This window comes from Cryptomeria japonica, chromosome 2, assembly GCF_030272615.1.
Source record: "Cryptomeria japonica chromosome 2, Sugi_1.0, whole genome shotgun sequence".
NCBI lineage: Eukaryota > Viridiplantae > Streptophyta > Pinopsida > Cupressales > Cupressaceae > Cryptomeria > Cryptomeria japonica.
The window spans coordinates 309,618,396-309,643,742 of NC_081406.1; positions in this window are offsets into that span (position 1 = coordinate 309,618,396).

A 25,347-nucleotide genomic window follows, 5' to 3' on the forward strand; every position below is an offset into this window, starting at 1 on the left:
ATGAATTTTGAAAATAACTTTTCCATTTACCTTTTTGGAGAAATTTGAAAACTAATTTTTAAATTGGAATTTGTGATTGGATGAGAAAAAAATTTAAACCTAAAAGTTTAAGTTAGAAATATTTTTCTCCATATATGCTTGAGAGCTCACAGGAATGGAGAAGGAGGAGAAAGTTTGGAGGCCAGATTGGAAACCAGAACTGGAGCTTGGAGATTTATGGTTATTTCAGAGTGTTCTTCTAGGATTGCTATCACAGGTTGGGTGTTTTCCTCTCTTTATTTGGTTTTGAAATTTTTTAATTTAGCTTGGGAAATACCTCTCCGTGTGTTGATTTTTTTTAAAGATCTCTGTTTGGGGAGTTTTAAATTTAGTTTAAATTTGGGAAACTGATTAAATTTTGGTTGTTTAAACTCTTCCCTGATTTAGTTTGTAAAAATTTGAAGGAGATTGATTTTTAGTTTAGAAATTTGATTCTTCCTGTTTTTAATTTCAAGTTTTCAAATTTGAGTTTTAATTCCTTGTTTCCTAGTTTGGGAAAAGGATTTATTTGCCTATTGTATGAAATTGCAAATTTATGGTGAAAGGAAAGTTATGCTGTTAAAATTTTTGGGAATTTCTTCTTCCTGAGTGTTTTTGTGTTCTTCATGTGTGTGGAGAAAATAAGAAAATTTGGGTTTGAAATTCTCCCTTATGAATTGTTTATCCTCATAATTTTGCCTAAAATCTACTGTTTGGGAGTCTTCCATTTATTTGGTATGTACAGAAATTTAATTTGAAAAGAAATTAGTTTAAAAAAAAAATTACTGGGATTTTATTATACTCTGTTTTCTACTAGTGTTAGGGAGATGAAATGATGTTGTTTATAATCTTTAGAAAAAAAGAAATTTAACAAAAAAATAATAAAAAAGGAATTGGGGGGGGGAATGGTAGCAGTGCTACCTTATGGGTAGCAATGCTACCGTATGGTAGCAAACTACTATATGGTAGCAAAGCTACCAAAATATAACTCTTCCTTTCTCCTTGCCTGTGTTCACTGTGTTCACAACCAACAAGCTTATGATTTCGATTTTGTATTTTATGTTTATTAAAATATATATATATATATATATATATATATATATATATATATATATATATATATATATATATATATATATATATATATATATATATATATATATATATATATATATATATATATATATATAGTTTATTGTTTTTAAAAGTTATAATATTTTATTGTTTTGGAATGTTTGGGAATAGATTATATTTGTGGAATTTGTTTTTTTTTTCATTTTAATATATATATTTTAATATGATATATATTTATATGATATATCCATGATCATATATTATATTATTATATATATTTAATTTGGAATTTATTTTATTTTATTGAAAACATATATTTGGGTTTCTTTTATTAATTAATCATGAATATATGTTAGGGGGTTTATTTCTCTCTCTTTAAATGTGGTTAATTTTAGCCTTACTGGACAAATGAGGACTCTGAATTTCTATTATCAACATAGTTGTATTGTATATAATTCTTGAATACCAATATTTGCAAGTATTTAATGCTTTTGACTGTTTTAAAAAGATTGCTTGTATTAGGATCTTTAGTGTAAATGGTATCTTTGGTAAGAGCTTATTTATGTTGCAATTCTTGTTTTGAGTTGTCATCTTGTCGTAATGGTTGTTGTACCCTCTCAATTAGGTATTGTTTGTATAACCCTATGGATGTGAACTGTTGTTTGTTTTCTTCTGAATGGTCAATCTTGGGTTATTGATTTGTGTTTCCTTCACCTATATTTTGTCAGGATTAGATATGGCTGTCAGTTTTGCCATAGGGTCCTTGTAGAGAGATCATATTTGTTAGTGTCCTATGAGAGAGTGGCTTTCAAACGGGGGCCGCACCCGAAGTGGTTGGTTGGATAACCCCTTGAAAGTGAGTTAATAAGTGATAACCTAATAATTGATTAGGGGGTGGGTAGTTGTAATGCCAATTAAGATATTGTACCCTGCACATGGTTGAGTGCTCGTATAGGCTCAAGATGTAGTGGGAAGGTCTGGAATGGAAAACCTACCACCTTGTCTTCACGAAGGGTTGGTAGGGTCTGCATGATACTTAGATGGAGTTAGGGGTTTAGGAAAGGTTACAAGGATAACCCAGGATGGGGGGCGGGACCTATGGAGGCCTACCTAGGGTAACCATCTTAAGCCATGCGATGACACTCTCTCTTTAGGGTCACTAGTGTATTGCGAGTCGAGTCACATGAGTATTGTGGAGTCATGTTTAACTATCATACTTGTCTTGTTTATGCTTGTTTGACGGTCTTTTGCTATCTCCTAACATGGTAGGGTGATTCCATTTTGGGATCACATGGTCGGGTGGTAGTGCCACTTCCCATTGGATATCCTTGTTCGTACCTTTATGCAAGGATTAACTTCACTGGTGTACCTTTGGTTCATGATTCGTATATCAGCTCATGTTCATGATTATTGTACATTTGAGACCCATGTGGTCATTGTATCAGTAAACTATGTGACCTTGGCATTGTAATTTGTGTACTTCATTTGTACTATTATAAGCCATGTAATTATTGAATATTATAATCTTAATTCAGTTGAATGTATCTTATTTCAGTTATCTTTAATGCTTCATTGAAGATAAATATATTGTATCACCTTAGATCTTTTAATGTGGAATTCAGTTTTATGAATATGATTTAATTAAATGTAATTGAGCTCCCTAATTAGATGGATAATTGAATTAACCTTATGATGTTGTTTTAGTTACAAATCAATCTTTGTTGGTAACCCTTTAGGATTTCATGTGTTAGACTTCCGCTTGTGTTATTAAATGTGTAATATAATAATTAATGCACTTAATCTCTTAAAAAAAATTTATTCACCCTTTAGTTTCCTAGTTGTGTTGTTTTCCTTTAGGGTTCCTGGTGGGGCATTACAGTTGGTATCAGAGCCCAAGTTTCAACATTGGGTACTCTGGGATTGTAGTAGGCCCATTCAGCTTGACCTTTTGTGTAGGTCTTAGTGTTTGTGTTTTCCTTGTTTTTATCCTTGCCATAGACCTGAACCTTTTTCTGTTCTGCAGTGTTAGGTCATGGCCAGGATATCCAAGGGAGGTGGTCGTGTTGGAGGCCACAATAGAGGTAGAGGTGGGGGATAGGGTTGAGGTTCTGACCGCCATAGTCCTTCACCACCACCCACTCATGTGAGTGTGCATCAGGAGCAATCTGTTCATCAGGATGAACATCATGCAGGAGAGAAGGTTCTCGAAAGGGAAGAGCTAAGACAAATGTTTCAGGAGGTTCTAGCCAAGCTAGGCCCCAGACCTGAGGATGATTAGCCCATCCATGCTCAAGTTGGGGAGTCGCACCAATAGGTTCTAGAGAGAGAGAGAGAGAGAGAGGTCTCCTAGAAGGAGAGAGGTCCCAGCTGACCAGGACCCAACTCCCATGGGTCACATGAGGGACTTGATGAGGTCCAACCCTCCTTTCTTTGACAATAAAGGTATGGGTCTCGAGTCAGAGACCTATATTATTAGTTTAGATTGGTGTTTTGCCACATTCCCATATGGTAGCAACACCAAGGTGAGATGCACTATCATGTGTCTTGAGAGTTTTGCATCTATCTGGTGGAGGTTAGAGGAGGAGAGGATCGGTGTTAGCATTAACACTGTATCATGGGAGATCTTTCTGGAGAGATTTAGGGCATGATTTCTCTCACCCCAATGGAGGTAGTCTCGGGCAGATGAGTTCTACACTTTACACTAGTATGGTTTGTTAGTAGATTAGTTTTATCATCGGTTCTACGAGATTAAACAGTATGCCAGTATTGGCAATGATGAGGTGATGCTTGTTCAACACTTCTTGAGGGGTTTAAGCGACTGCATCATTGAAGGAGTGAGAGTGTTTGAGCCAGCTTTAGTTGAGGTAGTCATGGCAAAAGCTAGGTTGGTAGAGCAGAACCTTAGCTGTGCACATGGTGGTTAGTTGGGAGTGCAGATAGAGAGTGTACCTTTCAGTGGGCCCAAAGTTTGTGGGAACTAGTCCTAGCTAGTTGCACTATTTAGGAGTCCTATAGTAGTAGTAGCCATTGAGACCGAAATAGTTCCAAGGCCAGTAGGGTGGCAACTCTCAGCATAGGAGGAACAAGAACTAGTAGAGGAGCAGATAGGGTCTTCCAGGGCAGTCCTCTCAGGGTGCATCTCAGGCCCCTAGCAAGGGAAGCTTCCAGCAGTCCAGTGGGTCGATTGGAGGTAGAGGACCAAGTAGGGGAGCTTACTTCTTATGTAGATAGTTAGGTCACATAGCTTCTCAGTTCCCTTAGCATTCTCACCAGATGGGGAGTCAGAGGCCAACAACATCAGAGCCGATAGTAGGGGATGCAGGTAGATCCCATAGAGTATTTGCAGTGGTTGATGACCGCTAGTCTTAGCATCAGGGTATAGTTATTGAGGCCATAAGTGTGTTGTGTGGTATTCCTATCTCTATACTTTTTGACTCTAGTGGTTCAGATTCTTTTATTTCTTCATCCATTGTGGAGCGGTACGAGCTCATTTCTACTAAGTAGGTGGATAGGTGGCAAGTAGAGCTGGCTACTGGGGTGCATGTGTTCGTAGATGCCTTTGTTCCCAGTTGTGAGTTGGACCTAGGACCCTTTGTGACTTTTGTTGACCTTTGAGTCATTCCTTTGGGGTCCTATGGAGTGGTGTTGGGGATGGATTGGCTATCATCTCATAGTGCTCATGTAGGCTGTCATCAGAAGATAATAGAGTGTTTAGATGACCATGACAAGAAAGTGGGGATCGTTGGAGTTCAGAGATCAATATCCTTACGTATGATTTCCGCTATGCAACTTAAGAGGTGTATGCATCGAGGGTGTCATCTTTTTTTAGTTTCTCTTGAGGATGTGGATGAGGAAGAGAGTCAATAAATCTCTCTTGATGGTCACCCTATTCTTCGAGAGTATGTTGATGTGTTTCCATTGGATATTCTTGGTATGCCTCCGAAGCATGACATAGACTTTCACATTGACTTGGTTCCTAGTGCATAACCTATTTCAAGAGCTCCATATCAGATGAATACTCAGGAGTTGAGTGAGTTGAAGTTGCAGGTGGAGGAATTGTTGGCCAAGGGGTTCATTCATCCTAGTGTTTCCCCTTAGGGTGCACCTATTATCTTTGTTAAGAAGAAGGATGGTTCTCTTCGGTTATGCATTGATTACCAACAATTGAATAAGGTAACCATCCAAAATCGATATCCATTGCATAGATGATCTTTTCGATTAGGTTAAGGGAGCCAAGGTGTTCTCTAAGATTAATCTGAAATTAGGGTATCATCAGTTGCGCATTCATGATGTAGAAATTCATAGGACAACATTTCGTAGTCATTATGGTCACTATGAGTTCATAGTGGTGCCATTTGGGTTGATGAATGTGCCTTCAATTTTCATGAGCCTCATGAATGGGGTTTTTTGCACCTACCTTGATCATTTTTTCCTTGTGTTCTTGGATGACATATTGGTTTATTCTATATCTATGGAAGAGCATGAGGATCACTTGCGACAGGTATTGTAGTGCTTGAGGGAGAATCAACTTTATGCCAATTTGGCGAAGTGTGATTTCTTCCAGTCAGAGGTGAACTATCTTGGTCATGTGGTTTTGGGAGAAGGTGTATCCATGGATCCTTTAAAGATCCAAGCAATAGTGGATTGGCCAGCGCTAAACAATGTTTTATAAGTTTAGAGTTTTATGGGTTTGGCCAGATATTACCGTCGCTTTGTTCAAGGTTTTTCCCAGATAGGTCACCGATTACTTCTCTTCAGAGGAAAGGGAAGAAATTTGTTTGGTCAGAGAAGTGTGAGTCAACTTTTTCATACCTTGAAGGAAATCCTTGTCAGTGCTCTAATTTTGGCAATCCCTAATCCACCCAGAGATTTTATGGTATGCACAAATGCCTCTTTAGAAGGTATAGGTGCAGTGCTTATGCAGGATGGACATGTGGTTTCCTATGAGTCTTGAAAACTAAAGGACTATGAGTTGAACTATGCAGTTCATAATTTGGAGTCGGCAGCTGTAGTTAATGCATTGGTTAGATGGTGACATTTTCTGTTGGGGCATTGGTTTGAGTTGCATAGTGGTCACCGTAGTTTGCAGTATATTTTCACGCAGCTGAACTTGAATGCTAGACAATGAAGTTGGATGGAATTCCTCTATGAGTATGATTTTGAGGTTCGATATATTTAGGGGAAAGAGAACGTAGTGGTAGATGCTTTGAGTCATAGGTAACATGAAGTTTCAACATTGTCCCTTGGAGTGGACTTGAGAGAGAATCCTTGGAGTTCTTCCTTAGGATACTTGGTATCAGGATGTTAGAGCCGTGATGGAGTCCAGAAGACCAGTAGAGGGTAGACATTTTGGTCATAACCTTGAGGTAGATGGTCTTCTTTGTCATCTTGGATGGATCTATGTACCTCCTTTGGAGGGTCTTCACATTTTGATCATGACTGAGGCCCATCGTGCGCCTTATTCAGTACATCCAGGTGTCAAGAATATGCACACAAATCCTAGACAAATTTACCATTGGGCTGGTATGAAACGTGACATTTCTGATTTTGTGTCGAAGTTTAGAATGTTAGTGGGTGAAGGTGGAGCATCAGCACCCTGCAGGGCTTTTACAGCCTAATTTGGTACCAGATTGGAAATGGGACATCATTTCCATGGATTTCATTGTTGGGTTGCCTATTTCTTTGTGTCATCATGATGCCATCATGGTCATTGTTGATAGATTGACCAAGGTTTCTCATTTTGTTCCTATTTGAGCTTCCTATATGGCACCAGTGGTGGCACGAGTTTTCTTGGAAGATGTGGTGATGTTGCATGGGATTCTGAGGTGGATCATTTTTGATAGAGATCCTATCTTTACGTCAACCTTATGGACCTCACTTCAGCATGCTTTGGGGACCTAGTTGCACTTTAGTTCAGCTTATCATCCAGAGACAGATGGTTAGATAGAGCGAGTGAATCAAGTTTGGGAGGACATGCTTCACATGTATGTTATGGATCAACAGTTGTGCTGGGAGGATTATATTTATCTAGTGGAGTTTTCTTATAACAATGGATATCATAGCTCCATAGGTATGTCTCTTTTCCAGGCATTGTATGGTTGTCCTTATCGTACTCCTTTGAGTTGGGATTAGCTGGAGGATAGGGTGAGGTTAGGACCAGATTTTCTTTGAGAGATGGACCAACAGGTTGAGCAAATTCATGAGCATTTGGTAGCTGCACATGATAGGCAGAAGAAGTATGCAGATGCTCATAGGGTAGATTGTCAGTTTTTTGTTGGTGACCATGTGTTCTTGAGAGTGTGTCCACAAAAGAGTCTAATCCATTATGGAAAGGATTCTAAGTTGGCACCTCATTTTGTTGGCCCTTTTGAGATCCTTGAGAGGATAGGACCTATTGCCTATCGTCTTTCCTTGCCACCAAGTCTATCCCACATTCACGATGTCTTTCATGTTTCAGTTCTTCGACCTTATCATCCTGATGTGACACACGTTCTTGATTGGAACACTTTGCAGGTCGAGGATGAGAAGCTTTCTATGGAGCCCATGCGCATTCTATATCATCGGGAGTTGACCCTCAGGGGTTGTACCATTGACTAGGTAAGGGTCCTATGGGACCCAAATGATGAGACCTTGACAACTTGGGAGGATGCAGTGAAGATGAGAGAGCTCTATTCTTATCTATTTTAGGCTTCCAGGAGTAAGCCTATTTTTGGGAGGGAAGAATGTAGTACCCCTTCTTGACCGAACTTGTTAGACTTATATTTTATTGCAGTTAAGTTTTCAGTTGATACATTACTGCTATACTTTATTTAGACTTATTCAATGTTATTTCATGCTTTAACTGGATATGTGATGTATGTTTTCTTACACTATTTCAATACTTATGATTAATGCTATTTTTATGGATTATTATCATGGACTGACACTTTTACCTTACATATGTGATGTGTGTTGTAAGTTTGCAAGTGTATGGGATGTGAGGGGATTATTTTCCTTCACTCACTCTCATGAGATAGGGAATGCCACGATTCTCCTCCATCGGTGTGTGTGCCATGTATTCTATTTATCTCTATATGCATGTGTGGTTCGTTGATGCAGGGCATTGTAGGTACAAGCATCATTTAGGTATGGGGTATCATCTCCACTTGGCTTCACAGGTCTGAGCATACCTTATTTATCTGATGGGAGTGGAGGAGATAGTTGTTGACCCTAATTTTTACCCTCAGTTGAACTCATGTGAGTGTCGTCAATTGGTCATCCTTTCCGTTTGTTTGGCCTTCGAGTCTTGGTCATTTGACTTTTTCAGAGTCTTTGTGTGGTTTTTGTCGATTTGCATGTCCCAATAGGTTAGAATATTTAATTGAGTTTATAGTGTCATTTCATAGTTGGTGTATTTAATTATTTATTAATATGCCTTTGTGTTATGGATTTAGTTAATTGAATGAGGTTATTAAATTTAATTTGATAATTGCATTATATTGGAAAAGTGATCATATTTAAATCTAGTAGAAAAATAAATAAAGTTAATTGCATGCTATTGCCTTTTCGGATTTAAAAAAAATGAAAATAGAGTTTAAATTATTGCCTTTATAACTTTTTAAAAGATTTGATTAAATTCCATGAGAAAAGAAATGAATTTTGAAAATAACTTTTCTATTTACCTTTTTGGAGAAATTAGAAAAGTAACTTTTAAATTGGAATTTGTGATTAGATGAGAAAAACTTTTCAACCTAAAAGTTTAGGTTAGAAATATTTTTCTCCATATATGCCTGAGAGCTCACGGGAATGGAGATGGAGGAGAAATTTTGGAGGCCAGATTGGAAACTAGAACTAGAGCTTGGAGATTTGATTCAGGTTAATTTCAGAGTGTTCTTCCAGGATTGCTATCACAGGTTGGGTGTTTTCCTCTCTTTATTTGGTTTTGAAGATTTTAAATTGAGCTTGGGAAATACCTCTCAGTGTGTTGATTTTTTTTTTAAAGATCTCTTTTTGGGGAGTTTTAATATTAGATTAAATTTGGGAAACTGATTAAATTTTGGTTGTTTAAATTCTTCCTTGATTTAGTTTGTAAAAATTTGAAGGAGATTGATTTTTAATTTAGAAATTTGATTCTTCCTATTTTTAATTTCAAGTTTTCAAATTTGAGTTTTAATTCCTTATTTCCTGGTTTGGGAAAGGGATTTGTTTGCCTATTGTATGAAATTGCAAATTTATGGTGAAAGGAAAGTTATGCTAGTAAAATTTTTGGGAATTTCTTTTTCCTAAGTGTTTTTGTGTTCTTCTTGTGTGTGGAGAAAATCAGAAAATTTGGGTTTAAAATTCTCCCTTACGACTTGTTCATCCTCATAACTTTTCCTAAAATCTACTATTTGGGAGTCTTCCATTTATTTGGTATTCCTAGAAATTTTATTTGAAAAGAAATTAGTTTTTAAAAAAATTATTGAGATTTTATTATACTCTATTTTCTTAGAGTGTTGGGCAGATGAAATGATGTCGTTTAAAGTATTTTTTTTGGGGGGGGGGATGTAGCAATGCTACCTTATGAGTGGCAATGCTACCGTATTGTAGCAAGCTACCAAAATATAACTCTGCCTTTCTCCTTGCCCATGTTAGCTGTGTTCACAGCCAGCAAGCTTATGATTTCGATTTTGTATTTTATGTTTATTAAAATAAATAAATATATATATATATATATGTGTGTGTGCATGTGTGTATACATGTGTATATATATATATATGTATATACATGTGTATATACATATATATATACATGTGTGTATATATATATATGTATATACATGTGTATATACATATATATATATATACATGTGTATATACATATATATATATACATGTGTATATACATACATATATATATATATATATATATATATATGTTGGCATATGGATACTCCAATGAGACATTATGTGTGATTGAAGGTTTTGTCATTGATGGCAACCTTACAATCCTATGGCACTAACAAGACATCATACCGGAAAAGCATTACACAAGCAAGACAGTGCACCGGCATCAACAAGATCACTCTACACCAGCATTGGCACCGACACCAGCACAGAAGAAAATATGTATACCGGCATAGAGGCCAACAGGATTTTTGATATGTAATATTTTGATTATTATTGTAAGTTGACATGGCAAATTGTAAAATGACTCTTGTATATAAAGGAGATCATTGTAGAAGTTTAGTGAAGTAATGTAGCGAGCATAAAGAAAATTATTAGGCAGACCTAATGTGCGAATTATAGGTCAAGGGTATATGTAAAGAACAGAGTTAGAACCAGCACTGAATCTAGCATTGGAGATGCTATTGTAAAGTAGTACAAGTCTTTGGATTAGTATAATCCTCATTGTAAGTCAGTGTGACTTCTCATTGAGCAGTGAGCTCTAGGCAGTTGGCCTTCCTGCATGTGCAGGCCCCTATTGTAAGTAATATTCTCTTATTGGCCAGTAAGTGAATATTGTGGGTCACAAATCCCACCAAGGTTTTTCCCACACCAGGTTTCCTCATTAAACATCTTGTGTTATGGTGTTCTTTTCATGTGGATGTTTTTGATTCTATTTATTACATTAATTCTTCAATACCGGTATACTGCTATTTTATGTTCTACATGTTTTAACTTAAGAAATACTACTCACCAGTTAGATACTGATTCACCCCCCCTCTCAGTATCTGTGGGAATCCTAACAATTGGTATCAGAGCTTGGTCCTCTATTTTCAGAAGCCTAACAGCTTGAGGAAGATCTTGACACCGATAAAGATGGAAAATCTGATGAAACAACTTGAAGGAGATCTTACTGATTATGATGCAGAGAAGTTGAAAAATATCAAATTAGAAGATGACTTAAGAGCAGCTCAGGATATCATTTAGGCACTTCAAGAAAATCTTACTGTTACAAGAAATAAGAGAAGAGAACTTTGTGAAAAATTGCAAAATGAGAATGATGAAAAGGAATCACTTAATGATATGATAAGCAAGCTGAAACAAGAGATCATGACAACAAAAAATGAAATGTAGGATATGACTATGAGATTTTGCAAAGAGATTGAGGACAAAAAGAAGAATGAAGATGAATTGACCAGAAGACTAAGTGATGCAGCAAATGAGAACACAATACTTAGCTATGAAAATGACATGTTGAAGATAGATCTGATGCATACTCAGAATGACTCAAATGAACTAATGAAACAAAAAGAAATCTTGGAAAGGGAATTGGAAACTGCAAATCAACATAAAGAAAAATTCAGGAAAAGCTCAGAAGAACTTGGTACCTTATTGAAGAATCAAAAACCCAAAGGTGACACTTCTAGAATTGGCTTTGAAGTTGGAGAAAGCTCTGGTACTGCAAATACTCAGGATCACAGCAAATCGGTAAGACCACTTAATTCTTATAAATTCAATGGAAAATGCTTTAACTGTAATAAATATGGTCATAGGGAAAATGAATGTAGATCTAGGAATTATCAGAATATCAATCCACCCACCAGTCAATGTTCCAAATGCAACAAAGTTGGTCATAACTCTGAAAACTGCAAAATGAATGTGAGATGTTATGTTTGTGGAAGATTTGGACATCTATCTAACCAATGCAGAACACAAACTGACATAGGTTATGGGAAAGCTATTCAGAAAAATAATGTAACTTGTTATGCATGTAACAAGATTGGGCATATTGCTAAATTTTGTAGAAGTAAAGGTACATTGGTAGACAACAAAAGTGCTAGCTTGAAAGGTAAAGAAAAAGTTGAAGAGGTTAAGCAAGAATTCTCAAAGCAATGGATTAGAAAGGCTGATCTAAATATTGGGAATACTCCTCCACCAGTAGAACCAACAAATGCTTCACCTATAGGATAGAGCAGTGCTCCACCGGTAGGAAGTTCTTCATCTAATTGAAGAAAATTTTCTTGAGGGTTTGACAATCTAATGACACATGTGCTATTATTCCCTTGGTTAGAGATAAGAAGTTGAAAATCACTTATTACCGGCAAACAATGTTAAGTGAATACTTAACCGACATGCAATTAATGTGGTAGATAGCGAAAAAGACTTTATAAAATAAGGTTTTGGCTCCATTTCATTTCACCGTGATTTCAAACTTTCAGAGAGCATGAAGATTCCAAGCTAAGACATTTCGAGCAAGAAGAAAGCACTCCAAGCAATCATCCATCCAAGACAGAAAAAAGTATTTTATCATGGCATCCACCTCTGCAATTGAATACATAGTGAACCCTACTGTTGTGGAAGTAATTAAGAGACCTAGGCCCGTATTTCAGTTGGTCCCCGAAATTGCAAAGAAGGATGATACCTTAGGTGCATTTTCTCAAATCCCTAAAGGTATTGTATATGCTAAAGACCCTAGAATGTACATTCATTGCAACATTGAAGAGTTAGGAGATGAAGAAATCAAAACCATGTATAAAACTGAGATATGTGATGATACCGGCAATGTTAAAGCTGAACACAAAATCATTGAAACCCTAGGATTCACAAAAATCCTTAGCATTCCTGAATTTCCTAAGGATGTGATTAGGATAGTGTTAAGAAGAGTTCATGGAGAATTTTTTTGGTTAGATGCTATTCATAAGATCACCAAGCAAGCGATAAAGGTTGTCACAGGGTTACCGGCCACCAGTAAAAGACCAGACAAAAACAAGAAAGTTTCAAATAATTTAATCATAGACCTAACAGGTGCAACATTTGACAAAAGATCTCTAAGGGTTAACGATGTAAAGGATACAAATGTGAGATTCTTAAGTATGATATTAGGTTACAAAGCCACTCATGCCAATAGACTTAACTCAGTTTCAAGTTTATGCATTAAGAGTGCTTATGATATGATAACAGACAATGCAAAAATTGACATCTATGAATGGTTAAATGATGAATTGATAGACAACCTTGGAAAGATAAAGAAGGACAAGAAAGGAACTTTCAGATTTGGAAATCTATTAGTATTCCTAATGCTTCATATAAAAAAACAGGTTCCCAATATAGGATATAAAGAACTTGGATATGACATACCGATAGGAAAGCAATTGACAGAACTGTTCAATACCATGGGTGAAAACAAAGAAAACAACAATCATGACTTTTTCCAAGCACTAAAGACAAAAATGAAGAAAAGGACAAGGTTATCTCAGAAAATTGTAGATAAATACAAAGATGATATATGCTTTGTTATTAAAAATGATGAAATATGGATGGAAGCAGTCATCCCAAGGACAATCTGGGTAACAGAAATGGGCTATGAGATAGATGACCACATAGTTGAAACTTATGCCAAAGCACTTCTGGAAGCCCCAAATGAACCTAAGGAGAAAGTATTTGGTAGTGCTGAAACAATAGAAAAACAAATACAGTCCAAGAAAAGAGTGAAGAAGGTAGAGGCATTTGTGAGAAAAGGATCTAGACATGCAAAAGCCATTAAGGAAGATGTATTAAAGAAAACTAGCATAACTGAAGATGAATTGGAAGCCCCACAACCTGAAGCTCATCTATCACCGTTAGGTACTTCTTCGGAAGGAGACATGCCAGCAACCTTTAAAACAGTTGTTAGGAAAAGAGATCCCTCACCAGCAACCACTCCTTCACCTAGAAGGACAAGGCAGAAGCAACAAGCTATGAGATCTCCGGTCAGAAAGGTCACACCTAAAAAGAAGCTGACTCCTAAGAAAAAGAAAAAGACAAAAACTGACTTGGCACCTCTAGACATTTTGCTAAATGAGATCACAGAGGAAGGAAAACTGAAAAACATAGGGAAAATTTATGACACCCTATCTGCTGATGAAAAAGGGCAAGTTGAGGAGAGTGTAATATTACATATGGACATGTTCAATTTTTTTTTGATGGAAGTTATAAATGAAATTCCTGATGATTTATACAAAAGACTTGAGGCCAGAAGGCAAGGAGTAATTGAATTAGATAAGAAAATAAAAATAGAAAAACTACTTGTTGTATATTTGGTAAACTCCCCAAAGGAAATTGATGATCTGATTGCTCAAGCAAACCGAATAGTTTTCTCCACTACACACCGGCATATTTCACTAATGGTAGGAAGAGTTATAGAAGTTTCAAAGGAAACAGAAGATGGTTGGGACATATTCTTGGTTGAAAAAGAAAAACAAGAAGAATACAGAAATCCCAAGCCTATTAAGGTATATCAGAAGGATAAGGACAAAGGGAAAGGCAAAATTGGTGGACCTCCAAGCATAAAGGTTAAGGACAACCTACCTCCAGCTATAAAAATTACAACCCCTAAAAACCAACTGACAGCAGAAAGCATGTATGTAGAGGATAGCAATCCAAATCCAAAAGTCCTATACACTGTAAATGTTGATACCCAAAAGATCAACATAACAGTTGATAAAGATACAACTGAAAAATTAGATATGGCTAAAGAGCCTCCGGTATCAGCTTATACAAAGCAACCGGTAGAGGATACAGGGAAAAAGATGGAATCTAAGGCACAAACAGAGAAACTGACAGAGCTAAAGGCTCCGGAACAGGCTCACAAGGAAACAATGCCACCGGTAAGCAATGAAGTAGGAAAACCAGTTCTAAAGGAAATGCAGACACAAACTAACCCGCTAGAGGTCAATACAAGCATGGTCACTTCCACCAGTACTCAGTTTGTTGGGTCATCATCAAAGTCAACAAATGTGACTGAGGTATTACTTGAATACATTAAGAAAATAACTGACTACAGTTCACAAGCTTACAAAGCAATAGATGATTCAATACCAATTTTGAAGATAATTGTTCCTGATTGTAATATAGATAATAAAGATTCTTTAGGACAGTTGGATACATTATGTAAATACATTTCTAGAAATATTGAGAAAATAAAAGAAGAATCTATAAAGGACATGGTAGAAAAGGAGAAATAGAAATTCTTTGAAGAAGAAATAAAGAAGTGTAACAGAGACTTTGACACACTTCTACCGAAACTGTGTAGTTTGTTAAAAGAGTATAAAAACCTGTATAAAGACACATGCAAAACAAACTTCCTGACTGTAGATATTGACAAGAAAATAAGCAAGACATAGGAAGAGATAAACAAGCTTGCAGACAATTTTGTCAACTCACCGGACTCACTATCTGTTTTTGAAGATAAGTTAGCAAATTTTGAGGAAGAATTGCTTGAACAGGAAAGAGAGAAAGAGACAATAATAAAAAAAGAAAAACACCTGAGATCTAAACTGAGTCCAAGATTGGACTATCTAGCATCTCTACGAAAGGAAATCTTAGAGGCATTAGCACAGGCAAGTAAAACACCGACAAAACAATTGCAACATTTTACCGATACTGTGAAGAGGACTAAAACAATAATAAAAGATAGAAAAAATTTTATGGATAGTATAAACTTAATTTTGGGCGATCTTTTTCAAATAATAACTACCCAACTACAAGGTTGAGGATATGGACATGTATAACTACAAACTCTACTAACATCTTGACAACCTTTGTCATTGATGCCAAAGGGGGAGTAGTAGGATGAGAAAGTTCAAGACAGGAATCATATGCTCAGGGGGAGCCCTTCATATTTTTGGTAAATTTTTTGGACTACACATTTTTGACACTTTTTGAAATTTCTCATGAGTGTTGCCATCAATGCCAAAGGGGAAGATTGTTGGCATATGGACACTCCAATGAGACATTGTGTGTGATTGAAGGTTGTGTCATTGATGGCAACCTTGCAATCCTATGGCACTAGCAAGACATCATATCGGCAAAGCATTACACAAGCAAGACAGTGCACCGACATCAACAAGATCACTCTACGCCGGCACCAGCACTGGCACAGAAGAAAAGATGTATACCGGCATAGAGGCTAATGGGATTTTTGATATGTAATATTTTGATTATTATTGTAAGCCAACTTGGCAAATTGTAAAATGACTCTTGTATATAAAGGAGATCATTGTAGACATTTAGTGACGTAATGTAGCGAGCATAAAGAAAATTATTAGGCAGACCTAATGTGCGAATTATAGGTCAAGGGTATATGTAAAGAATAGAGTTAGAACCGGTACTGAATCTGGCATTGGAGATGCTATTGTAAAGTAGTACAAGTCTTTGGATTAGTATAATCCTCATTGTAAGTCAGTGTGACTTCTCATTGAGCAGTGAGCTCTAGGCAGTTGGCCTTCTTGCATGTGCAGACCCCTATTATAAGTAATATTCTCTTATTGGCCAGTAAGTGAATATTGTGGGTCACAAATCCCATCGAGGTTTTTCCCACACCAGGTTTCCTCGTTAAACATCTTGTGTTATGCTGTTCTTTTCGTGTGGATGTTTCTGATTCTGTTTATTAAATTAATTCTTGCATACCGGTATACTGCTATTTTATGTTCTACATGTTTTAACTTAAGAAATACTACTCACCGGTCAGATACTGATTCACCCCCCCCTCTCAGTATCTATGGGAATCCTAACAGTATATATATATATATACATATATATATATACATGTATATATATGTATATATATATGTATATATATATACATATATACATATACATGTATATATGTATATATATGTATATGTATATATGTATATATATGTATATATATATATATATATGTATGTATATATATGTATGTATGTATATATGTATATATATGTATATGTATATATGTATATATGTATGTATGTATGTATATATGTATATATATGTATATATGTAGACACACACACACACACATATAGTTTTTAAAAGTTATAATATTTTATTGTTTTGGAATATTTGGGAATAGATTATATTTGTGGAATTTGTTTTTTTTTGTTTTAATATATATATCCATGAACATATATTATGTTATTATATATATTTAATTCAGAATTTATTTTATTTTATTGAAAACATATATTTGGGTTTCTTTTATTAATTAATCATGAATATATGTTAGGGGGTTTATTTCTAGTTCTTTAAATGTGGTTAATTTTAGCCTTACTGGACAAATGACGACTCTGAATTTTTGTCATCAACATAGTTGTATTTTCTATAATTCTTGATTATCGATATTTGCAAGTATTTAATGTTTTTGACTATTTTAAAAAGATTGCCTGCATTAGGATCTTTAGTATAAATGGTATCTTTGGTAAGAGCTTATTTATGTTGTAATTCTTGTTTTGAGTTGTCATCATGTCGTAATGGTTGTTGTACCCTCTCGATCAGGTGTTGTTTGTGTAACCCTATTGATGTGAACCATTGTGTGTTTTGTTCCAAATGGTCAATCTTGATTGATTTGTGTTTCCTTCACCTGTATTTTGTCAGGATTAGATATGGCAGTCAGTTTCGCCATAGGGTCCTTGTAGAGAGACCGTATTTGTTAGTGTCCTATGAGAGAGTGACTTTCAATTGGGGGCTACACCCGAAGTGGTTGGTAGGATAACCCCTCGAAAGTTAGTTAATAAGTGATAACCTAATAATTGATTAAGGGGTGGGTAGTTGGCTTTCAAGAAGGGGCTGCACCCGAAGTGGTTGGCAGGATGACCCCTCGAAATTTAGTTAATAAGTGATAACCTAATAATTGATTAAGGGGTGGGTAGTTGTAATGCTAATTAAGATATTGTACCCCACACATGGTTGAGTGCTCTTATAGGCTCAAGATGTAGTGGGAAGGTCTGGAATGGAAAACCTACCACCTTGTCTTCACGAAGGGTTGGTAGGGTCCGTATGATACTTAGATGGAGTCAGGGGTTTGGGAAAGGTTACCAAGATAACCCAGGATGGGGGTCGGGACCTATGGAGGCCTACCTAGGGTAGCCTTCTTAAGCCATGCGATGAAACTCTCTCTTTAGGGTCACTAGTGTATTGCGAGTTGAGTCACATGAGTATTGTGGAGTCATGTTGTACTATCATACTTGTCTTGTTTATGCTTGCTTTTGGGTCTTTTTCTATCTCCTAGCACGGTGGGGTGATTCAATTTTGGGATCACATGGTCGGGTGGTAGTGCCACTTCCCATCGGATATCCTTGTTCATACCTTCATGCAAGGATTGGCTTCACTATTGTACCTTTGGTTCATGATTCATGTATCAGCTCATGTTCATGATTATTGTATATTTGAGACCCATGTGGTCATTGTATCAATAAACTATGTATCCTTGGCATTGTAATTTATGTACTTCATTTGTACTATTGGAAGCCATGTAATTATTGAATATTATAATCTTAATTCAGTTGAATGTATGTTATTTCAGTTATCTTTATTCTTAAATGTAAATGCTTCATTGAAGATAAATATATTGTATCACCTTAGATCTTTCAATGTGGAATTCAGTTTTATGAATATGATTTAATTAAATGTGATTGAGTTCCCTAATTATATGGATAATTGGATTAATCTTATAATGTTGTTTTAGTTACAAATTAATCTTCATTGGTAACCCTTTAGGATTTCATGTATTATGCTTTCACTTGTGCTATTAAATGTGCAATGTAATAATTGATGCACTTAATCTCTTAAAAAAAAAATTCCTTTAGTTGCCTAGTAGTGTTGTTTTCCTTTAGGGTTCCTAGCAGGGCATTATAGTCTGCAAGTCAAGTATGATTAGAGGTATGCCACAACTAGTCAAACCAGACAATGTGATTTGTAAAGAGTGTCGTTTGGGTAAGATGACTACTTCCTCTTTTAAAAGCAAGTCATTTTCTTTTGAGAATATTTTAGATTTGGTGCACACTGATCTATGTGGTCCTATGAGGACTATAATTTTTCATGGTGACATGTATTTCATGATATTTATTGATGATTATTCAAGAATGATGTGGGTTAAATTTTTGAAGTAGAATTTTGAGGCTTTTAGTAAGTTTAAGGCATTCAAATCCTTAGTGGAAAAAGAAATCGATAGGAACCTAAAGTGCCTAAGATCTAACCGGGGTGGAGAAATCACATCAACTAAATTTAAGAAATATTGTGATGAGAATGGAATCAAGAGACAACTATCTGCACCAAGGACATCACAACATAATGGAATTGCAAAAAGGAGAAATCGAAACATAGTTGAAGCAACAAGAACAATGTTGATACAAGGAGATGTGCCTAAAATGTTTTGGAGAGAAGCAATTAGCACAACAATATACATAATGAACTAGGTATTGGTTAAGAAAGGTAATGACGAAACTCCTTGTGAATTATAGTATGGACATACTCCTAATGTTAGTTATTTCAAGGTCTTTGGGAGTAGATGTTACATAAAGAGAGATGAGTATACATGTAAGTTTGATCCTAAGAGTGATGAAGGAACATTCCTTGGTTATTCAACTAAGAGAAAAGCCTTCAAGTGCTTTAACAAAAGAACCAAGAAGATTGTGGAAAGTATTAATGTGAAATTTGATGAGTACTTTGAAAAATCTTGTGATACCATCAAACCTCATGCAATACATGAAAAAAATCTTGCAATCATTGAACCAGAGGTTCAAAATGATGTTTACTAGAACAATGTGCGGGATGTTGCTCAACCGGTAGAAGATGAAGATGAAGAAGATAAAGAAGAACACGAAGAAACTTCTATACTAGAATTGGTTATACCTAGATGTGTAAAGTTGAATCACTTAGCAGATCAGATAATTCGTGACAAGAATGTTGGAATACAAACAGGAAGAAAGATTAGAGAAAGTGCTTGCTCGATTTCAGTTGGACTGAAGATAGTGAGAGAATCTCTCAAGGATGATGATTGGATAAAGGCTATGGAGGAAGATCTTGATCAAATAGAGAATAACAACACTTGGTCACTTGTTCCTAGACTGACTGATAAAAATGTGATTGGTACTAAGTGGGTGTTTCGAAACAAACTGAATGAAGAGGGTGAAGTGGTTAGAAACAAGGCTAGACTAGTTTGCAAAGGATATGCACAAGAAGAAGGTGAGGATTATGGCGAAACCTTTACACCGGTTGCTAGACTTGAAGGAGAAATAATGTTACTTGCATTTTTAGCTTTCAAAGGATTCAAGGTTTACCAAATGGATGTGAAGTCTGCCTTTTTTAATGTAATTTTGGAAGAAGAGGTTGATATTGAACAACCAAATGGGTTTTCACTGACTGAAGACAAGGACATGGTATGCAAATTGCATAAAGCATTATATGGGTTAAAGCAAGCTCCAAGGGCATGGTATGAGAGACTCCATTCACACCTCATAAAGATTGGATTTTAGAAAACCAGTGAGGATAGCAATATCTACTTGCAGACAGATGGAGACAAGTTGTTGATTGCAGAAGTGCTTGTAGATGACATCATATTTGGAGGAGATGATGATATGAGTTTAAATTTTGTAGATGAAATGAAGAAGGAATTTGAAATGTCTCTAATAGGTAAGACCAAGTTTTTCATTGGTTTTCAAGTTCAGTAGATAAAAGGTGGTATCTTTATCAATCAATCCAAATATGTGAAGGAGGTATTAAAAACCTTTGCAATGGAAAACTCTAAACTGGTTGGAACCCCTATGGTTACAAGTTGTAGATTATCAAAGGAAGATGATTCAGATCCAATGGATGAAACTGAGTATAGATCTATGATTAGTAAACTACACTATGTTGTTCATAGCAGACCAAATATTGCTCATGTAGTTGGTATAGTGGCAAGATTTCAGAAAAGTCCTAAAGAGACTTACATGGTGGCAGAAAAGAGAGTTTTTAGATATCTTAGATGAACTATTGATTATGGATTATTGTATTCATACAAAGGGAACTTCTCTTTGAAGGTGTTCATAGATGTTGATTGGGAAGGTAATATAGATGACTAGAAGAGCACAACTAGTGGTGCATTCTTTCTAGGTGGAAGACTGGTATCCTAGACTAGTATGAAGCAAAGTTGTATTTCTTAGTCTACAACAAAAGCAGAGTATGTGGCTGCATCTATAAATTGTACACAAGCTATATGGATGAGATGTGTACTTGAAGGATTCAAGGAGAACATGACAAAACCGGTGGTCATATATTATGATAATACAAGTGCAATAAACAATTCAAAGAGTTTGATATTGCATGCTAGAACAAAACACATTGAACTAAAGTATCATTTTTTGAGAGAAAGAGTGCAAGAAAAGATAGTCAGGATGGATCATGTGTTAAGCAAGGAGTAGTTAGAAAACATTTTCACTAAGCCATTTCCTAAAGTTACATTTGAGCATCTTAGAGTAAAGCTAGGGGTTATATCCCTATTCAAGGTCAACTAGGATGTTGTTGAAGCATCAATACAATGGACTAATTGAAAATATTTCACTGTGGATTGATGAGAAGTGGGCTATCCCTTAGGGGGAGCAGCTGAGATGAAGAAATCAAGTGTAGTAGAGATGAAGAATACATAACAACATAAGATGAATTTGACACTTTGCACCTTTGATATTGTTGTCAAAGGGGGAGAAGAATAATAAAGGAAGAAGAATAGTGAAAGGAGGAGAAGTAAAGAAAAGGAGGAGAAGTGCAGAGAAGAACAAGTACAACAATCATAACAAGAACTCTAACAGTTTTGAATGATGATCTTTTGATGAGATTTTGGTATTGGTGTTGCCATCAATGCTAAAGGGGGAGAATGTTGGCATATTGTTGGCATATACAGATGATGATGAGTTGTTAGCATAACTAATATTGAGATGAGAAGATGACTAGTGATCAAGTATATGATTGATGTTGTCAAAGGGGAGATTATTGGCTTGATGATGTGATAGGATGTTTTGATGACTTTATTTGTGTTGTCATTGATGGAAACCATGTTTGTTGAGTCATGTAAGTCATCTAGACTAACCGGTATATCCTAATCGGTAGTGGAAAAAGTTTGATAGCACATCTACTAAGTTGTTGTCTACCAGTGAGCAGGAATAATGCGATGAGAAAGTGACTGGTATGGGTGATTGGTGAGGAGTTAGGTATTACGGTTTGGAACATATGTTTATGACATTGGCATGAGTCTGTGATTGGAACTGCATCAAGTTTTGTGAACCGAAAAGCACATTTATATTTGATAGTTGTGAACTCTATGAAAATGAATGTATATCGATAACATATCTTTAATTGGCAATGATTTATGGTTTGGAAATGGATCTTATTATATTCATAACTTAGTGATGACATGTCAGATTCCATGTGTAATGATAAGAAGATGTTTGAGCACATACAAGGATCAAATTTCTGGGAAAACAACAAAGTGCTTAGACGAATGTGACAAGGGTTTGATTGCTTATCAAATCAATGTGCGATGATCATTCAATGATGGAAATTATCTAGGAATTTGTTGTAATGATTTGTAATGTGTTTTGGCAGATTGTTTTGTCATGCAATATGTAAATTCAATGTATTTTGAATATAATTAGGATTATGTAGCCGACCTAACTAATAAGGTTATTTAAGGGCTAGTTGGAGAAGAGATTGTTTGTCAGTGGTTTGAGAAGAAGAGTGTGTCAAACTAGATTGAAGAGTCTGCATGTGAGAAGTAGAGTTGAGCTAAAAATGATATGTACTAGCAAGCAAGGAAGTGTTGTGATAAGTTCATTTACCCTGTTGTTCCCTAACAGTTACAGCAGTTTCAAATCCCTTAATCGTGTAGATTCTAATAGGTCTTATTTTTAAATCTCTTCATTGAGTGGCTCATTAGGTTGAGTTTAAAATCCTCTAGCAAGGTGTCATGCCCAAACTTTTGGGCAAAAACAGAACAACAAATTTTTTTTTGAACAACATAAACTCATTAAATAATCTACATTTAATTTGAAATCAATTAAGTTTTCTCTTAACTAAGATGTAAATAGAACAGTTTACTAAGATTGGAATAATTAACTCAATCAATAGGGCAACAATAGTTAATAAAGACTAATTATTTCCTAAGAGGATCATCGCAATTTAATTAATTTAATCAACCTAATTAATTTGCCTCTAGTCATAGTCGAGAGCTATTTAAATATCTCGATTGTATTAAAATTATTCCAAGCTAATTAAATAAAGATTATGCTATCCTAAAATTAATTAATTAATAGGGCACATGCAAATTCATTATTTAAATTTAATCAATAGGGTTACAAATTCAATAATGTTATTTGCGAAATAAATATAATTTACACTATAGCCAATTTTAATTTCTTCTCCTATATTTTATTTAAAATCAACTTAACAATTCCTTTTATTTTTAATTTGCTAACCCTAACCTGAATGTGGGCTAGGGTTGCATTTCTAATTTTCTTTTATTATTGAAATGCTAACCCTAACTCGAAATTTGGTTCGGGTTGCATACTTTTATTATCTAAAAATGTTTTCTCTATGTTTTTTGGTTTCTAGGGTTTTGTGTGTGTGTGTGTTGCAGGGTATGGTGGAGGCGGTAGCCATGGAGGCGACAGTGGAGGGCAAGGCATGAGGGCAAAGGTGGATCCACTGTGGATACCCACAGTGGCAGCCCCGTGCTGCTCACTGTGGTTACCCATAGTGGCGGCCCCGACGCCACCCACTATGGTCACCCATAGTGGTGGCACTGACGCCGCCCATTGTGGATGCCCATAGTGGCAGACGCAGCTCGCGGTGCCTTCCGCGAGGGGTAAGGGTTTTGGCCCTCCCAAAAATAAACAATTCTCCCTTTTAAATTTTTTTTTTTGTTTATATTTTGTTTTTATAATATATATATATATATATATATATATATATATATATATATATATATATATATATATATATATATATATATATATATCAGACTCTAGGGTTAGAATTTCTTCTTCTTCTTTTTTTTACATGCAAGAAATAGCAAAATAGTGACAGCATATAATAGATACACATTCATTTTTTTTATTTTTTTTTTGCAAAATGTGATCTAGTTAAACATGTATACAATATTCATTTAGTTGGATTAAATAAATTTCTATTATTCAGCATTGACAATAATATGACTGTCAGATTTAACAGCTTGTTACTTATGTCACAAAGTTCATTTCTTCATTAAAATTAGGCATAAATCTATTAGTAATTTCTGGTTTTCTAAATTTGTGTATATATATATTTTCTTTAAAATCACATAACAACAAACTTTCTAAACTAACAGATTTATCTAACAGCATTTCTCTTCATTTTAACTTCTAATAGTTAAAATAGGAAAGAAGTAAATTTAAATTTGTCTACTTTAGATTTCTGCATTTTTTTTTTAAAATAGAAAAATGATAGTAATAGACACAATTTCAGCAGCATTTAAATAGTACAAAAAAACACAACATTTCTGCTTTTCTACTTCCTAATATTCTCATTTTACTTTCTGCACTTTTTTTTTGAAAATATGACAGAGATAGATAAATGACAGCAGCATAATATAGACTAGGAAACACTTAGAAATATTAAAAAGGAAGAATGCGGAACTAACTTTCCTTTAATGTCCATTTAATCATTTTATTTTTATTTTTTTGCAATATCAACTTAAAAGGATGCAATTTTTACAAGAATAATCTGAATACAATTTGTCAACTTTTACAATGGGTAAAAATACCCAGCTGGTCTCTCATTCCTAATAATGAAGACTTAAGCAAAATAAATACAACCAAAAAGACTCCTCTTGCACATTTCTGCATCAGAAATACAATCTTACATTCTTTTTCTTTATGGAATTAAAATAAAATCAACAACTCCTAGCTTTCTTTTTTTTTTTTCTTTCCAAGCAACCTGCATACAAAATCTTAAAGTTGTGACCATGGAGTTCTCACCTCCCAGCCTAGGCTTACTAGAAGCCACCCTCGAGCTTGGAGAACTAAGTCCTAGATGGGTTACACTCAAAAAAACACAAACAAGCAAGGGAAAAACTCAAACAAACACATTCCCATCCCAAGGCTGAACTTTATCACATAATGTGATATTTACATGGGTTGAAGTGGACCAAGTACCTTGAGGAGAACTGCAACATAGTAGATCATAGCCAACTCATGGCAACCAAGAACACAACAAAAATCCATCTTAACCCAACATCCTTATGACCCCCAAGGCATACCTGTCATACTTTCTCCCCTTATGACCCTCAAATGCATAAACAAAACTGTGCAGCAAGGGTCACATAAACAAACCCTTGAGATCACTCTCATAATGAGAGCCTCTTACTCTAAGGCTATCAAACTCCTTCCACCCCCAAGACCATTCTACCCTCCCAAGAGTAAGAAGGCCTTGGATACTCCCAAAACATAAGAAAATGCATACGAAGAGAAATAAGAGAAAGATCACAAAATATTTTCACAAAAGAAATACAAGGAAAGCAAAATTTACATTCAAGCAATCCTAC